The 23573-nt window shown below is 43.4% G+C and overlaps 1 protein-coding gene across 12 annotated transcripts in view; it reads right to left on the reverse strand.

Annotated features, from left to right (window-relative positions):
- Positions 1–23573, reverse strand: part of ATXN1 (ataxin 1) — a 384336-nt gene that overhangs the window by 168949 nt on the left and 191814 nt on the right. For all 12 annotated transcript variants that reach the window (XM_070244939.1, XM_070244941.1, XM_070244938.1 and 9 more), the window contains one exon: positions 14393–14453. The gene's annotated coding sequence lies outside the window, so the exon portion shown is untranslated. The remainder of the gene's footprint in view (positions 1–14392; positions 14454–23573) is intronic.

A 23573-nucleotide genomic window follows, 5' to 3' on the forward strand; every position in this document is an offset into this window, starting at 1 on the left:
ACCTCACACCCTAAAGGGGGGATAATGGCTATTATCAAAAACACAGAAAATAACAAGAACTAGCAAGGATGTGGAGAAATGGGAATCCTTGTGCACTGTTGGGGGGAATGTGAAATTGTGCAGCTGCTGTGGAAAACAGTATGATGGCTCCTGAAAAAATTAAAAATGGAATTACCATATGATCCAGCAATTCCACTTCTGGGTATATACCCAAAGGATTGAAAGCACGGACTTGAACACATATTTGCAAAAACCAAATGGTGGAAACAACCCAAGTGTGAATAAACAAAATGTGATCTATCCATACAATGGAGTATTATTCAGCTCTAGAAAGGAAATTCTGACACATGCTACAACATGGATAAACCTTAAAGACAGTATGCTAAGTGAAATAAGTCAGTCACAAAATGACAAAAACTTAAACAAGGTTCTCTAGATTCCACTTATATGAGGTATGTAGAGCAGTCAAATTCATAGAGACAGAAAGCAGAACAGTGCTTGCCACGGGTTAGGCGGGAGGAGAATGGGCAGTTATTATTTAATGAGTGTGAAGTTTCACTTTTGCAAGATGCAAAGAGTTCTGGAGATTGGGTGTACAACGTGTATGTACTTAACACTGCTGAACTGTACATCTAAAAGTGATTAGGATGGCAAATTTTATGTTATGAGTTTAACCACTGTTAAAAACAGAATATCTCACGCACACTTTAAACTCAATATTTTCAAAACTCTGCTATGTGCCTGTCCTCCCCATCTCTGTGAATAGCACATTCATTTCCTCAGTTGTTCAAGCCAGAAACCCAGGAATTATCCTGGTCATCACCTCCCTATTCTTCATCCACATCAAAAATCTAAAAGTTCTGCATAGCTGACATTGAGAAGATACTGGATCTGAACCCACCTACTTCTCTCTGATGCTATAGCCACCATTCAAGCCCAAACCACTATCACTTCCTATCTGGTCAACTACAGGTTTTCTACCCCACTTCCATGCTCTTCTTGCCATCCTCCAGTCACCCTGAATGTTTAGACCCTGACATGACTTTCCAGGCACTTAGAATAAAACTGAATCTCCTTGTCAAGTCCGAGGCTTTTCACTATGTGTGGTTCCGACTCTAACTTCATCTCCTTCTGCTCTTCTCCTAACTCACCCTCGCCTCCAGCCACATTGGTTCAAGTTCAAGTTCTTCGAATGTGCCAAGCACTTCTCACCTCAAGGCCTTTGCACACGCCATTTTCTCTGCCTATAGTCAGTTTAATGTCATCTCCTAAGAGAGGCTTTCCCTACCCACCCAATCTAAAGTGGATCCGGCTATCTCACCTTGTTATTCTTTCTTATGCATCACTGTTCTCTTTCCTTCATCTCTAATTACATTTACTTGTTTACATGTTTATTGTCTGTCTCTTCTAGGAGACTCTAAGTTCCATGAAGGCAAGGATTTCAATACTTGGCACAAATAAATTAAAAAATCATAATGTGAGATGGTAAAAAGTGTTATGAAAACAGTAAAGCAGGGTAAGAAGACCGGGGTGCTATTTTAGGCAGGATGGACAAGGAGGACCTTTTTCAAGTGACATTTGAGTACTCATCCAGGTCATTTTGCTCTTCAAACATGTTCAATAGCTCCTTTTGACATTCCTATTTATGGTTATTGTGCAAACATGCTTCTAGCCATCCAGGATTAAAATCCTGATATCCTCCTGGGAGCCTTCTGGTGCTTCTCTCTCCATATCCTATCTACTCTCTGTTCTCCCCATGCAAGTATTAATCACGTTATCTGTGCTGTCACTTCTTGTCTGGAAAATGATGTCACTCCCCACTGCAATGCATCCTATGTACATGTGTCAGATTAGCCGTCCTAAACTGCAGTGTCAATCAATTTACTTTCTTCTTTCAAAATCTCTCGTTGCTAGTTCCTCTTTGCTTCCTGAATTAAGTCTAGAGTTTTCACCCCCGATTGCCTGACAGTCCATAACACAACTTCAACTTACGTTTGCAACTGTATCGCACGCTCTCCCCTCACAGGCAAACGGGCTGCTTCTTGTTCCCTCCACACACTCTTCACTTCCCAGAACCTGTGCTTTTCCACTTACTTGCCTTCACCACACCTCCCCATTCCTGCTGCAAACTAACCCAAACCTCAAGGCCAATTTCAAAATCACCTTCTCCAGGAAAGTTTCCCAGATCTTCCCAGTGAGAAGTGATCACTTCTATCTTTAATTCTGTAAAGCATGTTTTCACTTTTACTAGACATTTTAACACATTCTGTCTTATGCCATAATGACTTCTGTACTTTTCCCAGTTTCTTTTCAGCTCATAAGATTCTTGCAGACACAGACTGTATCACTTCTCACCTTGTGACCCATCTATTACTTTGTTACTCAAAGTGTGGTCCTTGGACCAGCAGCACTGGCATCACAAGGAGCTTCTTAGAAATGCGGAATCCTGGGCCCCACCTCAGACCTACAGGATCACAACTCGCATTTTAACGAGATCCCCAGGCAATTTCTATGCACCGGAGCAAGCTCCCAGTAGCCACTCATTTAATACTTGACTGGCTGAACTGATTCGGAAAAGAAAGTATCAAAAACAAAACATAATTTACATAATTCACTCAAAGACAACTGTGAGTGAATAATGCTTTAACTATATAAAACTATATTAAGGCAAGACAGACAGACAGTATATCAAACCTTCTGAGTAAGGAAAACAAATTTTGCCTTGGCCAACTAAACAGCTGAGAAGATTTTGCAGTTTTACCAACCTTGTCTATTTATGAGTGGGAAGCCAGCAGAGGACTGGTCCACTATTGCCAATAGTATAATTCTCCTCCTTTACTGAATCGGTTGGTTGTGAAAACATTTACACCAAAGTTTTACAGTCTTCTGTCAGATCTAGTAGACTTGTAATACAGATGTGCCACAGATGTAAGAGTTATCCCAATTTGATATAGCAATAGCACTACTTTCTCTGTTTGGTAACAAAGTTTTTGATTTTTTTCCTACGGGGTAGACAAATCATAATAAGCAAATACAGACTTGATATGACACACTCAACTCCTTCCTGTGAAGCAGGTGCTTCATCTAGTTAGGGATGGGAAGCAGAGGATGCTGGGGTGGGAAAGAGTCGGGAAAGGCCTTCTTAAGGGGCACCATGCTGGCCACTAGAGGGCATTAACAGGTGGATAAAATTATCCTGACTTCCATGATTCAAACGGAAGATACCTTGCATGTGAACTAACAGAACAAGCGCTCCAATCTTCCACTCCCTCTCATAAATGGACAGGGAGCTAACAAATGCAGTGATGTGGAATTATACCTAACCTCCTCTGCCTTTTAACACAATGGACATTTAAGCTTGAGTCATGGCAGACTGCAGCAGGCCCAGGGGTCGACATATAACATTGCCTTCACGTTGCTTGATTTCCATTATTCAGATGTCTCCATCCTTCCTCTATTCCTGTCTCCCTCAGAACCATCCCAGCAACCAAAAAGCTGGAAACTTCCACCTCCTTCTACAGACTGCTTACTAATGTTCTCAAAGCTCGAACTGATGATCTATCTGCTGCAAAAGTGTCCTTCAGGGAGCAGGAGAAAGAGAAGTGAGCTTGGAGAGGACTAGAGAAAACAGCATTTCCTCTGAGGAGAATCAGTGGGAAGCGAGGATGGTCAATCCATGGCCACCTGCCTGCCTTAGGGGTTGCCCCACAACCAGAGGAGCCCCCTAGGTAGCTTGGCTTCCTTCTGTACCTCAGCTTATAAGGGTGAGGCTCTGACCTCACTCCCCCCACCTCTCTCCTCACCAGGTCCCTCTAATCTTTGCACAGACTCCGGGGTTTAATTACCAGGCAGGACGCCCTGAGGCAGCCAGGTGTTAGCTGGCAGCAGATCAAAGGGGGGCCGCCCCCTCCACTGGCCTCGGTGATGGGGATGTTATTACCCTCAAAGCTAGCTCCTGAGAAGTTCTGCCGCCAAGGCTGATACAAAAGGTTTTACCTCAGAGTTTTCACACACAGTGCTCCTTCCTCAGAAAGCACCAGTTATTGGACTATCTGTAAATAACTCCTGCAGAAGACACAATTTGCTCTAATGTTTTGGAGCTATGGAATTTATTATGATCACAGACCGAGGAAACAGGTGACTGTGAAAACAGGAACATCTCAAATCACCTCTCAACTCTAAAGAAAGTAACACATTTTAAATTAAAAGCAAACTAATTGCTTTGTTTACTGTTCTCTCTCAATTAGGAACCCGTACTCCAAGGACAATGTCAGCATCCCCGTTTTTCAAGCCCTAAATTAAAAAAAACAGGATTTCCAAGTTCTAAACATTTAAAAGGCACTCTCTTTTAAGATAAAAACAACTGTAATTGCAAACTTTTTTTCCAGTATGTCAAAAAGCAAAGAGGAATAGAATGGGCTGAGGAAAGGATATAGCCTCTCATCTGCTTTCTCAAAAGAGTTCTGCCCACAGGTTTTCAGACACAAAGAGCGACAGTCATGCCCTCCCTCCTGCAAGCCAGGGCGAGAGCCAAGGCCAGAAGCAGAAGCAACAGCAGAGCATGATGTAAACCGTGACAGGCAGAGTGGCTCAGCCCCTCTGCCCACCACCACCTAACCAGAAACAAACGACAAGCACCACTTTCTAGGAATTTGTTGGTGGCGGTGATCACGTGTCCTCCTTGCACTCAGGTTTCTTTTGACCAAATATTACACAGCGAGATGTGGTTGAGAGGCCCCTGGGACGCGCCATTGAAACAGAAGGCTTTGTAAGTGACATATCTGTTCGGTATCTGTTCTTTACAGCGCAAGCACATTTCAAAAGTTCAGTCAATGGCTAGGGAAATGTGTGGGGCATTCAGAATCCCCTTTCTGCCAACAGAGCTAATCTCACGCATGAATTTTTCAGTTCCTGAGTTGAGGAGACATATGAAATACCCAGCAACATGTTTATCTTCATTAAACAGCGAACGTCCTTTCAGACCAAATCCGACAGGACAGAGATTACTGTTCATGCTAATGGAAAGTGATCAAAAGCCCCAAGATGCTTTGGTTAGCTTACTCTGAAGCCTGTTCCTGCTTTAGTTTCTGTGCAAAGCACATCAAAAGAATATAGATATCACTGGAGACTTGAAATGTTTAAAGTCTCTAGCACTAGTGAGAAACTACACTTGAAACTATACAAGATGGGGAAGAAAAACACTGACGTCGTACAAGATGGGGAAGAAAAACATTGACGTCAGCTTCCACCTCCGCCTGCAACACAACACATAAGAGTCTATAAATAGTGTAGCCTTTCTGTTTAACTATATACCCCTCCCCCACCCAGAAATTGCACAGGCTTCCCAGCATCTTGCTGTTTCAAAGAATCTTACTTACAAATCAATCTAACAAACTGTGGTGATTTTATGGGTATGAGAGAGGGTCTGAAATGATCATGAACGCCACGGGTCTCCCATGCCAAGTGGGGCCCTGCCTCTTGCTCAGGTTGAAGAAGGAATAAAGCCTTCATAGAGGGTAAAGCCGTTCAGATGTCAACAAGGATTAAGCAGAGGGTCTACCCAACAAGGGCAGCATCAGAAGGGCCAAGGGCATTTCAGGAACAGCGACCATGACTTCAAAGCCCTCCTACTCTATCATACTTTCTGCACCGCTGGCTGGAGATGCCTGCTTCACAGACCCACACGGAAAGCACAGAAGAAAGGCAGGATGTCGGAGTCTCTTCTCCCCTGGGAGCATCTCTTCAGCTCCAGCCTTTATCCAGGGAAAAGAGATTGGGGGCTGACAGACCCCTGAATCCCAGGAAGCCCAAGCGCTCGCTCTGGTTCTTTGGAGCTGAGAGTTGCTGTGCATGAGCTGCACACAACTTTAGCTTCTCTCATTAGACTGTCCTCTGCCACTAGAGACCGGCACCTATGAAGAGTGACATGACTAGCCCCAGAAAAGAATAATGGAAATGTAATACATTCCTCCTCTTTCCCATCCAAACTAGCTCTCTCTTGTCAGACCAAAGAGACTGAGAAAGTGTGTGCAGCAGCCTTGTGAAGGTCAGAAAAATTGTCAGCTTGCAAAAAATTTGACCAACCAGTAAAACATTACCATCCGTTTCCCAGAGCCGCGGGGAGGTAGTGTCTGATAATAAGGCAAGCCAGCAAGAGAGAGATGGTGGGCCCTCTCTTATCAGGGGCTAGATCTGGCAATCACACTTTAATTTTACTTTCTCACCCACGTTCAAACCATTTTATCTCCACTAGAGGGCCAGGATGGAGATGAAATTTCAGCCTGATGACTTCTCTGCTGATTTAAGATTTGATCCTAAACCTTGGGGAGGGAGGGGAAGCGGAAAGAGGCATATGTGAAAAGGTTGGGCTTAGTACAATACTCAGTTACTCAAAGGGGCTTATCTTGTCCAAGGCTGTCCCCCTATTCTACCTGAGAAGCCTCAACTCACAGAATGAAACTGTTACTAAAATAAGCTCAAAAAATATATACCATAGGACACCTTCAAAAGCTACCCGGGCTCAAAAATTCAGGTATCTCCAACCGCTTCTCTTGTTTCTTATGTCCCAATAGTCGCTCTGTTTTGGTCAACTCTTTCTTTGTAGTGTCTACCACATCTGTCCCTTCACAATGCTTCCATGGCAGTTTTCAAAGTCTTATCTCTTTATGCCTGTAATAATCTCGTAACTGGGGCTCCCGTCTCGGGTTTTCTCCAGTAGCTCCGGAGCCATGAACACAGTTGTAAAGCTAATCTCACTGAAACACAGTTGGTCACATCACCAGCTTGCTGAAAAGTCTCCAGTGATTACCAAGCCCTAGTTCAGGAGCCTCTGCACAGCCCCGGTCTGTCCACACTTAACCAGTGACAGGCAGAGCGCTCAGACCCCTCCCACTCCACCACCACCCCGCCACGCCAGGAACAAACAAGCACCATTTTCTAGGAATTTGTTAGTGGCCATGATCCTGGGCCCTCCTTGCCTTCAGGTTTCTTTTGATGAAAAGTTACATATTGAGACGTGGTTGAGAGGCCCCAATCTTTGGTCCGATGCATGTGGTATGAGCTCAACCTACCTTTCCAATGCAATCTTCCACTTTCTCTCTCTGAACTCCCCACTCTCTGTGTTGACTCGCACATAAATCTTCCAATTTATTTTTCACATTCAGCTGCTATGCTTTCCTCGGCATATGTTTTGTCCCTGTCCGGAACCCCTTCTCCATTGATCTGGAGCTGGATGATGCCCATCTGCTGGGGCCCCAGGACATGAGGCAGCAGGGGAAAGTGTGAAGGAGCCTGATGTAGCAGGGAGACCATGTGTTGCAGTCAGATACTGGGTTGGAATCATGGCAGCATCCTGGACAGGTTAACCTCTCCTTAATTAAGTTTCTTAATTTTTAAATGAGGATAGTGATCGCTACCTTATTCAGGAGGAACAAGATAACACAGAAACTGTGAAGTCAAGCTGTGGGCTGTGAGACAGCGATGGCGCTAAGACGGGCTGAAGTCTGGGGCTTCAGACTTCAGACGTTTAGCACAAGTTCAACTACCAACTTCACTGGATTCAATCTGCCCATGTCTTTATGATTTTCCAATCACTGTTCGGGAGCTGTTACGGACATTACCGCTATAAACACTACCAGGCATGAGTGACAAATCATTCCTATGCCCACTCATTCTTTCACCTCCAAATCTTCACTGAGCACCTAGCATATGCTGGGTGGGAGAAAAACAAAAATAAATGAGAAGACTGGAAGGACATGAGCTGTATAAAAAGCTGAATGCAATGTCTAGGACACAGCAGGTGACACGTATCCCTTCCAGGACAAAGCTTTGAGACATTTAATTGCTGGTGCAGTTCTTTACTTTTTCTCTCTTGCCCTGTGATCATGAAGGAAGCCTCTAGATGGTCAGATCAAAAGATCAAAGCATGGGGTACCCACAACATGACTAACAAAAATGTACAACTGAACTCTCACAAGGTTGTAATCTATCATAACATTAATAAAAAAAAAAAATTCAAGCCAAAAAAAAAAAAAAAAGATCAAATCAGCCTGCATCATGGAGCTATGCACGGAGGACAGTTGTCCTGGACAGACACCAGCTCCCCAGGGGACACTGTGGAAGTGAGAAATAAACTTTTATTTTGTTCAGCCCTTGAGAGTTTAGGGTTGGCTGTTTCTGCAGCATAAGCCCATCCTATCCTGACTAGCACAATAGCTTTCATTTTCTCTAATATCGCCATTTGGCAATTAATGATGTATAATAATGCCTTGCCATAGTTCTCATATTTACTGCCCTTGATTTCTTTTAATTTCCTTAACTTTACCTGTAATCACGCTTCGCCTCTTCAACCAGACACACTGACCTTGGCTGATATTCTCAGGGCCCTCTTCTTCTCCCTCCAAGCTCGCTTCCTCCTACCTCCCATTTCCCCCCAAATTTAGGAGTGAGCCTGACACACAGCAACTGTTTAACTCATAATTGATGATTCAGTATTTTCTTGTTAAGAAATAATTCCCAAAATATGACAATTATTTACTTTCATTAACCAATACCACTGTGCAGCCACGGATAATTAGGAATTAAGTGCAACAGCTAGAATAAGATTTCAGGGGTTCATCTGTGAATTTATGTCAGCCATGGCCTCAGGAATGTGTGTCAACCATGGCTAATCACAGGTTGGCTTGGTGATCATTTCTTACTCATTTGTGTTGATCCCCATGTCTGTGGCCCTATTTAATGATAAACATCTGGGCTTCCAGGATTCTCCTTCAATTCATTTGTCCATTTGTACAGTCATTCTCTGAGAGTCAGCAGAGAATAACAGCTATGGAATCAGACTAGCTCTAAGACTGTAGGCTAGCCACTTCATCTCTTTACGTCCCCAGTTTCCTTACTTTTAAAGTGAGCGTTAAAGATGTAAGGTTGTAGGGGCCAGCCTGGTGGCATAGTGGTTAAGTTTGCACGCTCTGCTTCAGCAGCCCAGGCTTCACAGGTTCAGATCCTGGGTGCAGACCTACACACTACTCATCAAGCCATGCTGTGGTGGCATCCCACATACAAAGTAGAGGAAGATTGGCAACGGATGTTAGCTCAGGGCCAATCTTCCTCACCACATACAAAAAAAGTAAGGTTGTTGTGAGATACAAGTTAATATATGTAAGACACGTAGAAAGTTATTTTAAGTACTAAGATACAGCAGTACCTGGCATGTTGTAAGCACTTGGAATGCTAATATTATTATTTACTGAGCACCTACCACCTGGGAGATTTCAGAGAATCAAGAATGAATAAGAGATTGCCCAGGAGTTTCTAATCTGGTAGCAGTAATAAATATTTAAACAATTAAGTGAACTGAAGTGTTACAGAGCCAGAGCCAGAAAGAATACACAAATGCACATACTCACACACACGGCAGATGCAGACATGCATGCACGCACAAATGCACACACACACATGTGTGTGCAACTACTGGCAACTGGTGAGTTACAAACAAGAAGGTGCTCTTTCCCTCTGGAAGAAGGGCAGCCCGGACAGGCTCCACGGAGAATCTGCTAACTGAACCGAGTCTTACAATACAAATAGGTGCTTGCCTGGCAAGACAGGGGACAAGGATGTCCAGGCCATTAAGGAACGTGAGAAAGGGCCTAAAGCAACTTTTATTCATTTATTCATTCAGCAAATATTTATCAAAGGCCTCCTATGTGCTTAGCACAGTTTGAAGGACCAGGATACACTGGTAAACGTTACTGATGAGGATTTGCTTTCATTGAACTAACATTCTAATAGAAACACTAACAAAAAGCCAATAAGCAAATATATAAACCAAAGAGCTATGAAGAAAACACAGCGAGTAAGATGCTAGAGTGAGACTGGGGATAGACTGCCTGACTAGAGTGTAGAGAGGGAGAGACGCGAACAGAGCCAGAGAGAAACGCCATCCCCACCCCCTGTTTTCCCAGTGAAGGACTTCCCCTAAACTCTCCTGGCCTCTTACTCCATCTCTTTTCTTTCCCAAGGATGTGGAGTGAGTTACCTGGCTCGGGGCTAAAGCTGGCGTGGTCCAGGCCTCTCCTTGGGTCATGTTAACTCCACTGGGTAGAGTTAATCTACCAGCGGGTAGAGTTAAAATTTGGAGCCCGGAGTGGATTTTGGTCTCTTTTTCCTTCCTTGTCCCCACAGACAGTGGCCTGCAGACTTGAAACTTTCCTGCAGGTGGACTGTCACCAGGCCCAGACTGGGGAAGAGGAAGATGGGAAAATCTTTTTGGCTCTCAACCCACGATACAGCTTCTAACTCAGTTACCCATTACCAGTCACCTAGGTGCATTCTGGCCTCCATCTGCCTTAAGACGCTAGTGTTATTTCTCAGTTGCCTCAGAACTTGGGAAGGGAAGACAAGTCTTCCGAGACAAAAGTTTTTATATGATAAAAACCTTTCCTCCCCCAGCAGACCTCAAAACTAAATTAGGAACCAGTATCCTAATCTATCAAACTGTCACCTTAATGAAAAATCCTTCAAATCTCTTACTTAATAGCTTGAAAGACATTGCTAGGGGTCTGACTGAGAAGCCTGGCCTAAACGGTACAATAAGGCAAATTCAACAGAAGTCGCAAATATGGGGGTGGGGGGTGGGAAAAAGAATGATTTCAGGGCCAGCGTAAAGCTCTAGGGTACACAGTTCATGGTCGGTGGCCACAAAGAGGAAGACGAGGAAATGTGAAGTCTTTAGATATTCTTACCTTGTGATTTCATATCTACATGTTTTAAAAAAAACCACACCAGAACAAGAATTTCTTGAATTTATCTATTCTCTGAAGAATTTAGAAGCATTTTCAATATATTTACACACTTGCCTCACCTCTTCCTCACGAGATAAGATGAGACTATAACGTTATCATGAGGAAATATTAGTGGCATGGTTACTATCTACAGAGCTCAGTTCTGAGCAGTAGAAAAATTTAAAAAAAAAAAAAAAGACGAAGAATAAGATAGATAGTTCTTGACCTGGAAGGCCTTATCCTCTACATAGAAAGACTGCTGAGGCCCCTAAAGCCTTACATATCAAAAAAGGAAATATAAAACAACCGCCAAATAGATGGCAAAGAGTTTTAAAATGCTTCAGGAGTTGAGGGGAAAAAGCAGCTGTTGAAATCAAGAGTGATTAACAATGGTTTCATGGAGGATTTTCTAGATGAGAAAACATCAGAGAAATGTTAAAACCCCAGCTACACACAACACGGCAACTGCCATTAGAAACTACATCTCTAGTAGAAGCTTCTGGAAGATGTGTAAAGTGTACTGTATTTCTTTGTGCACCCTACTGTGCCCAGCATTGCACTCTACCCTGGTAGGTGTCTCCTAAATCTGTGTAGCACATTAAATGGGTACTCTGTTCCCCTAGATTTCACACTGCTGCATTTCACGGCCCACTTTCCAGCCAGGAGCAGCTGACCGCAATGTACAGGAAATGCTCTACCCACTGTGCCACTCTGACAGAGCTGCTCTGCCACAGGGATGATGAAAAGCACAGACTCTCCACCTACTTTCGTTTGCTAAGGCAGGGAGATCCTGCCAGCTCTGCTGGCACGCTCAGCAGCCTGCAGAATTTTACTACAGACGCTGCCTTCTCCCTCATCAAGTCCCAGGCTGGATGGGGACAAGAGGCAAGTGTTAATAGCAGGGATAGATAGCAACAATTACGAAGTCCACACTCTCTGCAGGAGGGGAAAGGCGGGCCAGGATACGGTGGAAAATAAAAAAGGGCATCAAGGCTGTACTCATCCTGCCCAGGATATACTGGCCGCCACAGTCATTATATTTTTTCTGGCTGCACAGACATGTTGCTATGGAACCAATACATGCCATTGCTTCTCGGCCTCTTGCAAATAAAATCACAGCCCTGGCAAGAGTCTTGCCTTAGATTTCCCTTAAAGGGATACCATTGATGGCAAGTGCTGGGTGAGCCCGGAAACAACAGCAGCTTTGTTCCAGGTCCAGCCCCACTGCCTATCATGAAATGGAGCCCAGCGACTCATCCTTTACAAGGTGTACATGTGTGTGGCATGTCGACCTGCACGGTATAGACCCAATGTATGGGGACCAGTCTCAGAGCTGCTTTTCAAGGGAGAAACTCATGGCTTCAGTTTGTGTTTACTTTCCTCCCAACAGGTAAAAGCAAATGGCTTGTAATATTTTGGGTAACGATTTGATGCCTCCTGACTGTCGACTTCAAACTGCTGATGACCCCAGCAGGAAACCAAAGTGGCCACAAGTGGTCGGCATGACTTCAAGCATCTTCATTTTATCCCTTTACCATTTTCTCCCTTTAACCTCCTTAGCAGTTTACTCTTTACTGAAAGAATACTGCAAAGTAGGCATGGAATTTAGCACTTCTCCACCTTCCTAAGGCCCTTCATGGTCCTCTGTTTTAGTCTTATCAATCTCTCCATTTCACAGAGATCTTTAGATTCCCCAGAGCAGAGAGCAGCAGATCTCAACGTCCCACATTATACTGTCATGTGCTCGGGGGATAAACCTTTTGGGCTTTTCTTGGACAAAAAGAGGAAATGGAAAGCTTCAACTTCACACTTTTTTTAAAAGATTTTTAAAATTTTTACTTCTTCTCCCCAAAGCTCCCCCAGTACATAGCTGTGTATTTTTTAGTTGTGGGTCCTTCTAGTTGTGGCATGTGGGAGGCCACCCCAGCATGGCCCGATGAGCAGTGCTAGGGCCGTGCCCAGGATCCAAACCAGTGAAACCCTGGGCCGCCAAAGCAGAGTGCACCAACCCAACCACTCAGCCACGGAGCCAGCCCAAACTTCACACTTTTAATGACTGCACATTCACTCATCCTGAGCATCTGAGGACAGGAGAGATCAATGTTGGAGTAATAAGCAGGCGATCCCTCAATGAATCAGCCATCCATGTTCTAAATTCTATTCAGTGCACTGGCAGAAAGCAGACAATCTCTGTACCCTGATAAGGAGACATATCAAGTTCCTTAACAATGACTCCAGTTGGGGCAGAAGAGAAGCCCCCATTTGTTAAGATAAAGTGATTAAGTTGACAAGTTGGATAAAATAATGATACAGGCCCTCAATACGACACTTTGACCAATCCCCAGGTGAGATGAAATGTTTTGGAAATAACTACACTTAGGTCATCAACCAAAATGAGCGTGACCCAGAGTCAGATCTAGCACAGGCATCCTCGAAAGAACGACAGGCAAGTCCACCTTCTGGGATTCCAGGGGAGACCCATATTCTCACACTTCTCTCCATCATACCCAACCAAGGTGCACTCATGTAAAAAAGGGTATCACCTTTTTTTTAATATGAAAAAACATTTCTCCACAAGTCCGTAACTACAGGCCAAGTTTGTACCACACTATAAAGAAACCTGGTAAGCACTACTCTGCAGGTGCAGACAGGCCCGAGTGGGGGCGTGCGGGTCTGCAGCTGGCCCTACACACCTGCAGGTGCACCATGGCTTCTGGCTGCAAAACAGATGGACCACCAAGTCTCAGCACGTGATGGGGCAATGCAGAGCAGTGGATTGGAAAGGGCGCAAAGGAACACAGGCCCTGTCAGAGGAGGTTACAGCAGACGTGTGCTGGGTGCATCCACACCACCAACCTCTCTTGGTGGCAGCCAAGGATGATTATGAGAAAGTCAGCTCAACAGTGTCACTCCTGACCCTTGCCTTAGACGGCTGTTATAGCCCATCACGTCGAACCACCTATAACTCTGTATCCTCAGAAGGAACTGAGATTCAAAAGACAGCTCCATGTTGTGGGGGCACTGGGGGGGTGCAAGGGGGGTAGACCATGCAGCTGGGAGTCAAATGCCTCTCATGATCCCAGCTCTGCTGCTGTTCAAGAAGCCCCCAGACAGGGGACGTGAAGCCCTCCAGGCCTCCGCTGCCCCATCTGCACAGAGCGGCTTTGCCAGATGACCTCTAAGGTCCCATCTAGGGCTCCCACCCTATTATTCTCTGTCTCTATTATTCACGGTATTCATGAAACAGTGGGTCATGTGAATGAAATGGATGGTTTCGCCTTGCCCACGGCCATATTTCCGTGCATCAGTCACTGAAACAAAGTAACTTCCTCTCTCGTTCTCTCTGCAAGCTGGACAAGGGAACAGCAACGATGGTGAGCACCCGTAAAAGGCAAAATGTGAACAGCAAAAAGAAAAGGCAGAAAAATACTAGAGGGAAACCCTCCCTCTGAAGGAGGTGGCAATTTGATGAGGAGAAGGAACACCTTGGTTCCAAGCAGCAGAAAATATCTAGAGAATGCACGCTATGAAGCACTTCTTTTTGAAGTATCACAATAACTGGAGACAATTTTGACGGAGGTAAAAAATACATAAAAGAGCAAAGGATCACTCACCCTATGAAAACAGCAGATTGGTTTCTCTTCACCAAGCAAACAGGCTAATTTCTTTGGAAAACTGGAAGAGAAAAAGATTTAAAAACATTAAGTCTATTCTCTAAATCAGCATGGGTTCCCAGGTCTAGAGATGATAAGAAATCCCAGCGCCCGGCACTTTGGCACTTACAAAGGGCACAGTAAATGTCTGACGAAAGGGGGATGTACAAGTGTTTGGCTGATGACACAAATATTTTAAACAATTTGAACAATTAACATGTAGAAAATAATCATGAGCATGATTCCTTTCTCACGAGATGGGTGAACCTCACGACGAAGTAGCGTATATGGTGGTGTCTGGGAAATCATTTTTCAAGGTGGATCTTTTAAAATGTTGTGTATGCACCCTCACCATGGGGCTAACTGAAGATGTTTTAAATAGTCACCAGAGAGCCCCATAATTGCACTTTGCCCCTTCGCCAAACAGTACAGCCTCCACTCCATTCATCCCCCACTGAAGTCAATGGCCCCACAGGGATCCGTAATTGGGCTCAGATGGGAATGCGGACTTGGCAGAGAGGCCCTGGGGGTCACATATCGGGCCGACTGAGTAATCCCGTGAGGAAGCCACGGTGTCTGAGATAAAGTGTGGGAAAGACCCGAGATGCTGTGAATGTTGGAAGAGGAAGCCTGAAGGACAAAGGGAGATAAGGGAGTGACAGCCACAGACTGTTTAATCTACATCACAGAAGGAACTAAGCTCAAGATCCAAGTTTTTAAAAATTTCCAGAGACTGTTCTAAAGACGCCTTTGCAGGTGGAGGAGGGGATGTGAGGCAAAGCTAGTCTAGCTCCCAACTCCCAAGACTGGCAAATTGCACACGGTCCCAGAGCATTTGGGATGAAGTCTATGAGCTGTCTGAAAACTACTGCTCTTCTGCCCTTCCCCCAAAAGGAAGAGAGCCCTGTGGCCACAAGGACGTGCACTGGTGGCAGATGCCCAGCCTCAGTTTCTCGGGATCTGAAAGGCACGCCTCACGGTCACAGAGAGAAGGCCACCTCCTATACTGTCAGCCTGTGCCAGGAGAGGCGAGGGCTACTGAGACGATGTGATTCTGCCTCCTGAGAAGTTTCCACCCTAATTGAAAGTACCACAGGGAAACAACACGAGCACTGAAAGACGGCACGTGCTGGTAAAATCTCTGAGCACCTGCTTTTTAAAGCAACACTTTAGAATCCAGTCACATACATTAACCTTTTCATCCTAATGGCAGACAAGACGTCTACAGTCAGAATCACAAAGACCACAACAACTGACTTCAGAGTTAGATGTGAGTCTGAGCCTCAGCTCAGTCACATATCAGCTGTGATTCAAGTTACATAAATTCTCTGAATCCTTTCCTCATTTGCATAATGACAATAATAATACCTACTTTGTATAATGTTTCAAGTTCTTAATGCAGTGCCTGGCATGTAGAAGAGATTTCATAAAAAGAAAAAGCTTTAATGCCATTGGCACAACACGTTTACACATTTGTAACAATAGAGAAGACACGGCAGAGATTTTTATAATTTCATCATTTATCAAAATGTGAGTACCTGTATTGTATTCTCTTTTTCCCCACCCTCAAAATGAGATGATACAAATGAGAACACTGTAAAACTGTTTACCGTGAACAATTAGATAATATAGAGAAGTGGGGGGGGGAACCCAAAGAATACAAATCAGCAAAAGTCCCACTAATAATCACCATGAACATTTTGGCTCCAGGCTCTCTCCTATGCTCAAGTATAGAGAGTATATTATACATAAACTTACATAAATAAAATTATACACATACATACAATTTATTCATAACATCCTATGATAGTATCCATATTGTTTGTTTTGCAGTCTACTATTTTACTTGTTATATTGTAGACCTCTTTTAATATCAATAAATCCATCTCCATCATAATTTTTTAAGGACTGCAAATGTATTGCATTGAAAGAACAAACCACTAAATATGTATGTTTGTTGACTTCACAGAATCCACCAAAGCATCCCACGTTTATGAGAAATGACTACATGTGTGATAGCGTGTGGTTCTTTTTCTTCTCCATTTTCGTCAAGATTGAGCAAGGCAGATTGTATAAATACAAGAAGTCTTAACAACAAAAACTTGTTTTGGTCTGAGTGAGTGAAGTTTAGAAGAACATAAACTAGCACATATACCACAGGGAATAATATCACAAGTCACAATATTCAACGAGTTTCCAATATACTGTAAGGGGACAAAATTTTAAAGACTAGGGCTCATGGTAGATAGAGATGCCTACGTCAAGTATGAAATCATAAGTCTGCAGTGAAAGGAGTGTCCTGTTTTCAGTCCGATCATAGTAGAGCCATTTAATGATATATAGGAAGGTAAACTGAAAATTGTAAACTCTTCAGTGACACTAAAATTTATAATCACGTTATATGAACTTCAAAACCTAAAAGAAAATCCGAATTTACCATATTGAGAAGATATCAAGAGCTGGAAAGTTTGTGCAGTCCCAGGATTTCTAATCTAATTTCCTTCTCAAAGAGAATGGTCGGGTTGGTAAAACATATGATACAGTTTGCTTGAGTTGCATGACACATCCTTGTCCTTGATTAAGAAAGCTGTGCCATACCTAGGGATGTGACTGACTAGCAACATTTCAGGAAAATACCACTTGGATGGGAGGCTGGGGGAACGAATCTATTGCCACAATCAGCAAAGAGTGTGGAGCTAATTCCTCCTGCAGCTATGGATGTAACTAACCCTTTCTAAGTATTGCCAACACTGCTCCTACATGCAGGTGGGAGGTGTAGGGCACTGGCAGGGAGCAGCTGAGAAAGAAAGACAGGACACATTGTGGCAGCGGAGAAATGCCAAATGAGATCCCAGCTGGAAAATCCTGGAGAGACCAAAAGTGGAGAAACAAAGTAGGGAAACATAGAGTTGATCTGTGAAACCGGAAGTTACAATGAATCAACAGGTGCTAACCCCTTGGCATGCCACCTTCCAACAAATGTTCCCTAAGTGCTCATCCCTTGTCCAGCTTATGCACATTTTAGGGGAAGTGACAATTTGTGTGTGTGTGGGGGGGGTGTCATGCTCTTAGAAGAGCTTTCTACCATTCTATTTTGACCAAGAACACACAGCTTAAATTCTAGCACTGCATGGAATCAGAAAAAGCATCTCCTGGAGAACTCACACTAGAGACTACTGTATCTCGGAATATGGACTGAGCTACTCTTTTTTCTTTAAAGATTTTATTTTTTTCCTTTTTCTCCCCAAAGCTCCCCGGTACATAGCTGTATATTCTTCGTTGTGGGTCCTTCTAGCCGTGGCATTTGGGACGCTGCCCCAGCGTGGCTTGACGAGCAGTGCCATGTCCGTGCCCAGGATTCGAACCAATGAAACACTGGGCCACCTGCAGTGGAGCACACGAACTTAACCACTTGGCCACGGGGCCAGCCCCCGAGCTACTCTTAACACATCTCTTTTAACGTACAATTCAGGAGCCAGTGAGATGTCCCTAGATCTAACAATGAACTTCTTATAAGGACAGAGTTTTTGCTTTGCTTAACTCTCTTGTGGTCACAGCTGTCTCCATGAGAGAGAACCAGATGGTCAGGCTATGTTGTGTGCTATCCAACAGCTTTTTTATGCAGTCAAAGCCAAATAATACACATTTTTTTTTAAAGATTTTGTTTTTTTCTTTTTCTCCCCAAAGCCCCCCAGTACATAGTTGTGGACTTTTAGTTGTGGGTCCTTCTAGTTGTGGTACGTGGGACGCATGCATGGCTTGATGAGCGGTGCCATGTCTGCGCCCAGGATTCAAACAGGCGAAATCCTGGGCCACCAAAGCGAAGCGTGCGAACTTAACCACTCGGCCACGGGGCCGGCCCCAATACACACTCTTAAATTTGCTTTCACAGGGCTCTTCATATCCTTTGATGGCGTACGTGGGATGGCCTGGAACACGTTCTGTATAGCAGACCAAGCCATGGAAAACTGTGCTTTAGATTCTAACGTCCTTGTCTGCTGGAGTGTCTCTGGTGAACACGACCTAGCCAGGAAAGCCGTGCGGATACACTTACAATATATTTTTGAACTACTGACTTTGGAAGATTTTGTCTTGCCACTGTATTGTGTCATCCTGAGTAAGTATTAGATTCTTCAATATTAGCTACTCCATTTACTGAGTGGCTAATTTCTGCTGCTAAGTTTTCGTCTATTAGCTCTAATCCTCACAAAATCTCTGTAGAGTAGGTTCTATTAGCCCCATTGCATAGATGAGGGAAACAAAGTTCAAGACAAGCAACCTATCCAAGGTCACATAACCAGTAAATGACAAAGTAAGAATTTAAAACTAGGTTTGTCTGGGTTTCATGGCCAAAGAGAAAAGAGATCAACACCCTGGAAACATCCATGTGGATTTTTATATGAAAGCCCCAATAGAGAGCATTCTGTCAAACACAAAAACAAGCACTGGCTTTCACTAAATAAGCAGATATTTCTTTTTCAGGTTATTTTTCACGAGTAGCAAGCAAGGATGCTAAAACAAAAGTTATCCATGATATTCGGGGTGAGTTGTACATTAGCCATCCAACAGGTGCTAGGCAAGCGTTCTTCAGGCAGAACAGCAGGACCAAAGTGCTGACAGTTGCAACGACACAAAATGTAGCCTTGGCAAGTCAGTCTAACAATTACTTTGCATCATTCTGATTATGAGCCACAAGCATGCAATCAACAGCATAGAGACGATCTTAAACGATCTCCATCAGCATTTTACTTTAGTTATCAAAGCGTGGCAGATGGAACACACTCTCATCTGACCCAAACGCAATGTTAATGACCAAAACACAGAATGTGCAGGGACGATAACGGTGCAAGAGCACTGGCCTTGCTGGAGGCCATTGGTTATAACAGATGCACTTTATTTCCCTCAACTTTTCCATTTATTACGTCAGAATAAATAAATAACATTTATGTGTTTCTCATCTGATAAAGTTATCCACAGTCTAACTCAATTTAAAGATTTAAGTAAGTTTACAAATTCCCCAGACTTAGTACTGCATGCTGTACTTATCTCTACAAGGAGCGCTTCTCATATTCCATTTTAAATTTGTGTGGGTACACATCTCCCCCACTAAATCGCGGCCCAGCTCTGAGAGCATGGAATTTATATCATTTATCTCTGAATTCCCAACACCTCGCCCAGTGCCTGGCATATATGGCAGACACTCAAAATATGCAGAAATGAATAAATTCTCCTTGGACCATAAACAAGAAGTCATCTGACTGAGTGCATGAATGACCCACGTTGCTCTGAGAAGTCATTATACTTGAAGGGCAATATCTGAATTCCAAAACTTGTCTGTAAATTGAAAAGATGATTGTAAATATACACCATGAAATTCAGTAGAGATCTGCTCTTAGGGAGTAAAAACATACAAATATAAAAACAAGAAAATACTGCCTTCATATCAACTGAAGAAAGACATTTGCAAAGGAACTCCCACAAGACTCTATTTGCAACATTAAAGCCTATGGCTTAAGGGGGAGATAGTATTTTAGGAGTGGTTTCCAAAGAGAGTAATGAAAATTACTATAGGTCAGAGAATCAGATCTGGGAGAGAAATACTCATTATTATATTATAGAAAAAAAAAGAAGAGGTCAACTTCCCTTCTCAAAAAGAAAAGGAAAAGGGCAATAAAGTTTTCAATATATTGGCACTATTACAACCAACATCTATCATTTCACTAACAAATTTCAATTGGGGCAGCAAGATTCTATAAAACAGGACAAGGACTCTATTTTGCCTTTAGATAAACACTACATCTGCAGCAAAATGTGACATCTCTGCAGATTCATCCGTTATCGGGATCTTATTTGTATTGTACAAAACGACTACCCTATCAGTCTGTGTGAGAAAACATCTTCAAGTAGACGTCACTCCTGGCTTTAGGATTTCCTGGATGTCTGTGTTTCTGGGTGGGTATGAGCGTGTGTGTGTGTGTGTGTGTCTCTAGGATTTCCAATGATCTCAAAGGGTATTATACATAATCTTTTAAAGTCAATGTTTAATATTCTTGAATTGCCAACACACATCATATAAACTTCTCAAAGACAATGTCCAGACACCTCAAGAATTCTTCCAGCAGTGAGCATAAGTCTATTGTATGAATGGTCAAAAGGTTGAACAGAAGGTGGAACGAAATCAGCAAACCAACAGTATCTGGAAATTCCAAAATTGGCAATGACTGCCTTAGCAAAGCTGTACCTCTGACTAGAAGGGAGTGCTAAAGGAAGCAGGATGCTATTTTTAGGGTGAAAGGCAGCAAGTTTTCTGTGCTCTACCCTTTAGGGCCACTTCCCTGCAGTAAAACTCGTCTCACTACAGCTAAAGATCAGAGCTCCTTCACCAAAGTTCAGCATAAATAAGGCAAGAGTTAGCTACCGCGACTTCAAAAAGCCCTGAGTGGTTAGAAACCTTTCAGTCACATCTGGCAGCAGCCCTGGTGACGCTGGATGCAAAAGCTATTGTCCTAGTCAAAGAACAAAGCCTGGAAGAACACAGTTCTGTACACAAAGCTGGAGTTCAGTAAATACCTGAAAGCCATAACATCTTATCTCTATGTGAGCTTTATGGCTTTCCAACTTCTCAAGTACAGAGTGAAGAGCCAGCAGTCAACATCACTACATTATATATATGGTTTAAAAAATGGTATCTCTTAAATGTCTAGGACAGCCAGGGGCTGGCAAACTTTTTTGGTAAAGGGCAGGATAGCAAACGTTTTAGCCTTTGTGGGCCTGACAATCTCTGTTGCAACCACTCAGCTCTGCCATCGCAGCACAACAGCAGCCAGAGACAATACAATACAAATGAGCACGGCTGTGTTCCAATAAAACTTTATTTACAAAAAACGGGTGGGGGTGGGATATGGCCCATGGGCCAGAGTTTGTCCACCCTCAGTCTAGAAAATCATTACACAGGGAAATTATAAGACAGAATCTTTGCTTCCTCCTTTTCCCCAAAAGAGATTCTATTTTGACTTAGCACAACGTTAGATGACGATATTGTACAGCATCCAAAAGCAGTGAATGGCTTATTTTTGCAGCATCCATTATTGAACTTTACCCACAATAAGCAGCAAGGGCAAATCTTTCAATGTTAGGTTGAGTTTTATCCAGTGCAAGTCCCTGTGCATTCGCCTCTGTGTTACATATGTGCAAAGGAAACAGGCTGCCCCATAGATCCCCAGACAAATGCTCAACAGCCTCTTGAAGTAGTGCACTATCTAGGCAGGAAGGAGACTCCTGCACAACGACGAAAAACAAACAACCTTATGAAAAAACGGCCAAAGGACTTGCAATGACATTTCTTTGAAGTAGATACACAAATGGCCAATAAGCACATGAAAAGTTGCTCAACATCGCTAATCACTAGGGGAATGCAAATCAAAACCACAATGAGATACCACTTCACACAGGTTAGGATGGCTATTATAAACAATAACAACAAAAAAACCCAAAAACAGAAAACAACACGTGTTGGCCAGGATGTAGAGAAACCGGAACTCTTATGCTTTGCTGGTGGGGATGTACAATGGTGGAGCTGCTGTGGAAAACAGTATGGTGGTCCCTCAAAACATTAAACATAGAATTACCATATGATTGCACGATTCCACTTCCGGGTATATGCCCAAAAGATCTGAAAGCAGGGACTTGAATATATTTGTACACTCATGTTCACAGCAACATTATGCATAAAAACTAAAAAGTGGAAGCAACTCAAGTGTGAATAAACAAAATGTAGGACATACAATAATGTGGAATATTATTCAGCCTTAAACAGGAAGGAAGTTCTGACAGATGCTATAACATGGACAAACCTTGAGGACATCATGCTACGTGAAATAAGATGGTCACATGAAGACAAGGACTGTATGATTCCACTTATATCAGCTACCCAGAGTAGTCAGATTCATGGAGACAGAAAGTAGAATGGTGAATGCTAGAGGCTCGGGGAGACAGAATGGGGAGTTACTGCTTAAGGGGAACAGAGTTTCAGTTCGGGAAGATGAAAAGCATTCTGTAGCTGGATGGTGGTGCTGGCTGCATAACAACATGAATGTACTTAATGTCAGTGAACTGTACACTTAATAATAGTAAATTTTATGTTATGTATATTTTACCACAATTAAAAAAAAGGGAAGAGCCTCGTGATCAGTTGGCCCTCTAATGGAGCTTTCCAAGTGATGTGTTTGGACCAGGCTATCCCAAGGAGATCCAAGCCAGTCATGCTTGCGATGGCCGATTTATGGGAAGCAGCTGAGGAAGTGTAACCTGGTTTGAGGGATCCAGGAAATCCAGGAAATAACAGTGGAGAGCCGCCACATCTAGGAATCATTTCGGGGGAGAAGAGGAGAGCCTTTATGATTCAGAGTGAACTCTGCACCTAAGATTTCTGATATGGCCAGAGCACCTGCAATATTCTTTTCTGAGTGCTACAAGCTCAGAGGTTCAATTTGACAGTGGATCAGGAGTAAAGCTAATGACAGGGAGGAATAACAGTTAGGAAAGTTCACCTACTTCGTGGAGGGACATAGGAAAGAGCAAAGAAAGGTAAAAGAAATCCCTGTAATTACAGCAAAGCAACTCTGTCTTGGAGGATGACAGTGAAAACTCACAATCTCTAGTTCTGGGGAAGAGAAGTCTCTTTCCCTAACCCTGCTCTCCTTGGTCACACATGTGTGACCACCTTTAGCTGACTCACTTGAAACGTAAGCCCCTCTGTGTCTAAGTCTACCTTACACTTAGTATCATGTACCATGCACAAGAGGTGACCTCATGAAAATTGTCCTGATTTGCATAGCATTATTCCTGGATTACTCAAGTATCATCCTAGTGAAAGTCAAGCTAATAGTGGGCTGCATTACCTACTACCAGCACAATGATGCTGAATCATGGTTTCTTCGCTAAGGGAAAATGATATCACTTCTCACATTCTTGATAAGAAACGGAAGGTACCTCCAAGTCAGCCCAACCACAGGGGAGGAGGAGGAAAGCCCTATGGCCATGTTTCTTCCATATGACACTGACGACGACCCTCAGGTGATGGCAGGTCTTCCTACACTACGGAAATAAGATGCAAGGCTGGGTCATATGTTTCCAACTCAGT

The sequence above is a fragment of the Equus caballus genome, chromosome 20 (genome assembly GCF_041296265.1).
Source record: "Equus caballus isolate H_3958 breed thoroughbred chromosome 20, TB-T2T, whole genome shotgun sequence".
NCBI lineage: Eukaryota > Metazoa > Chordata > Mammalia > Perissodactyla > Equidae > Equus > Equus caballus.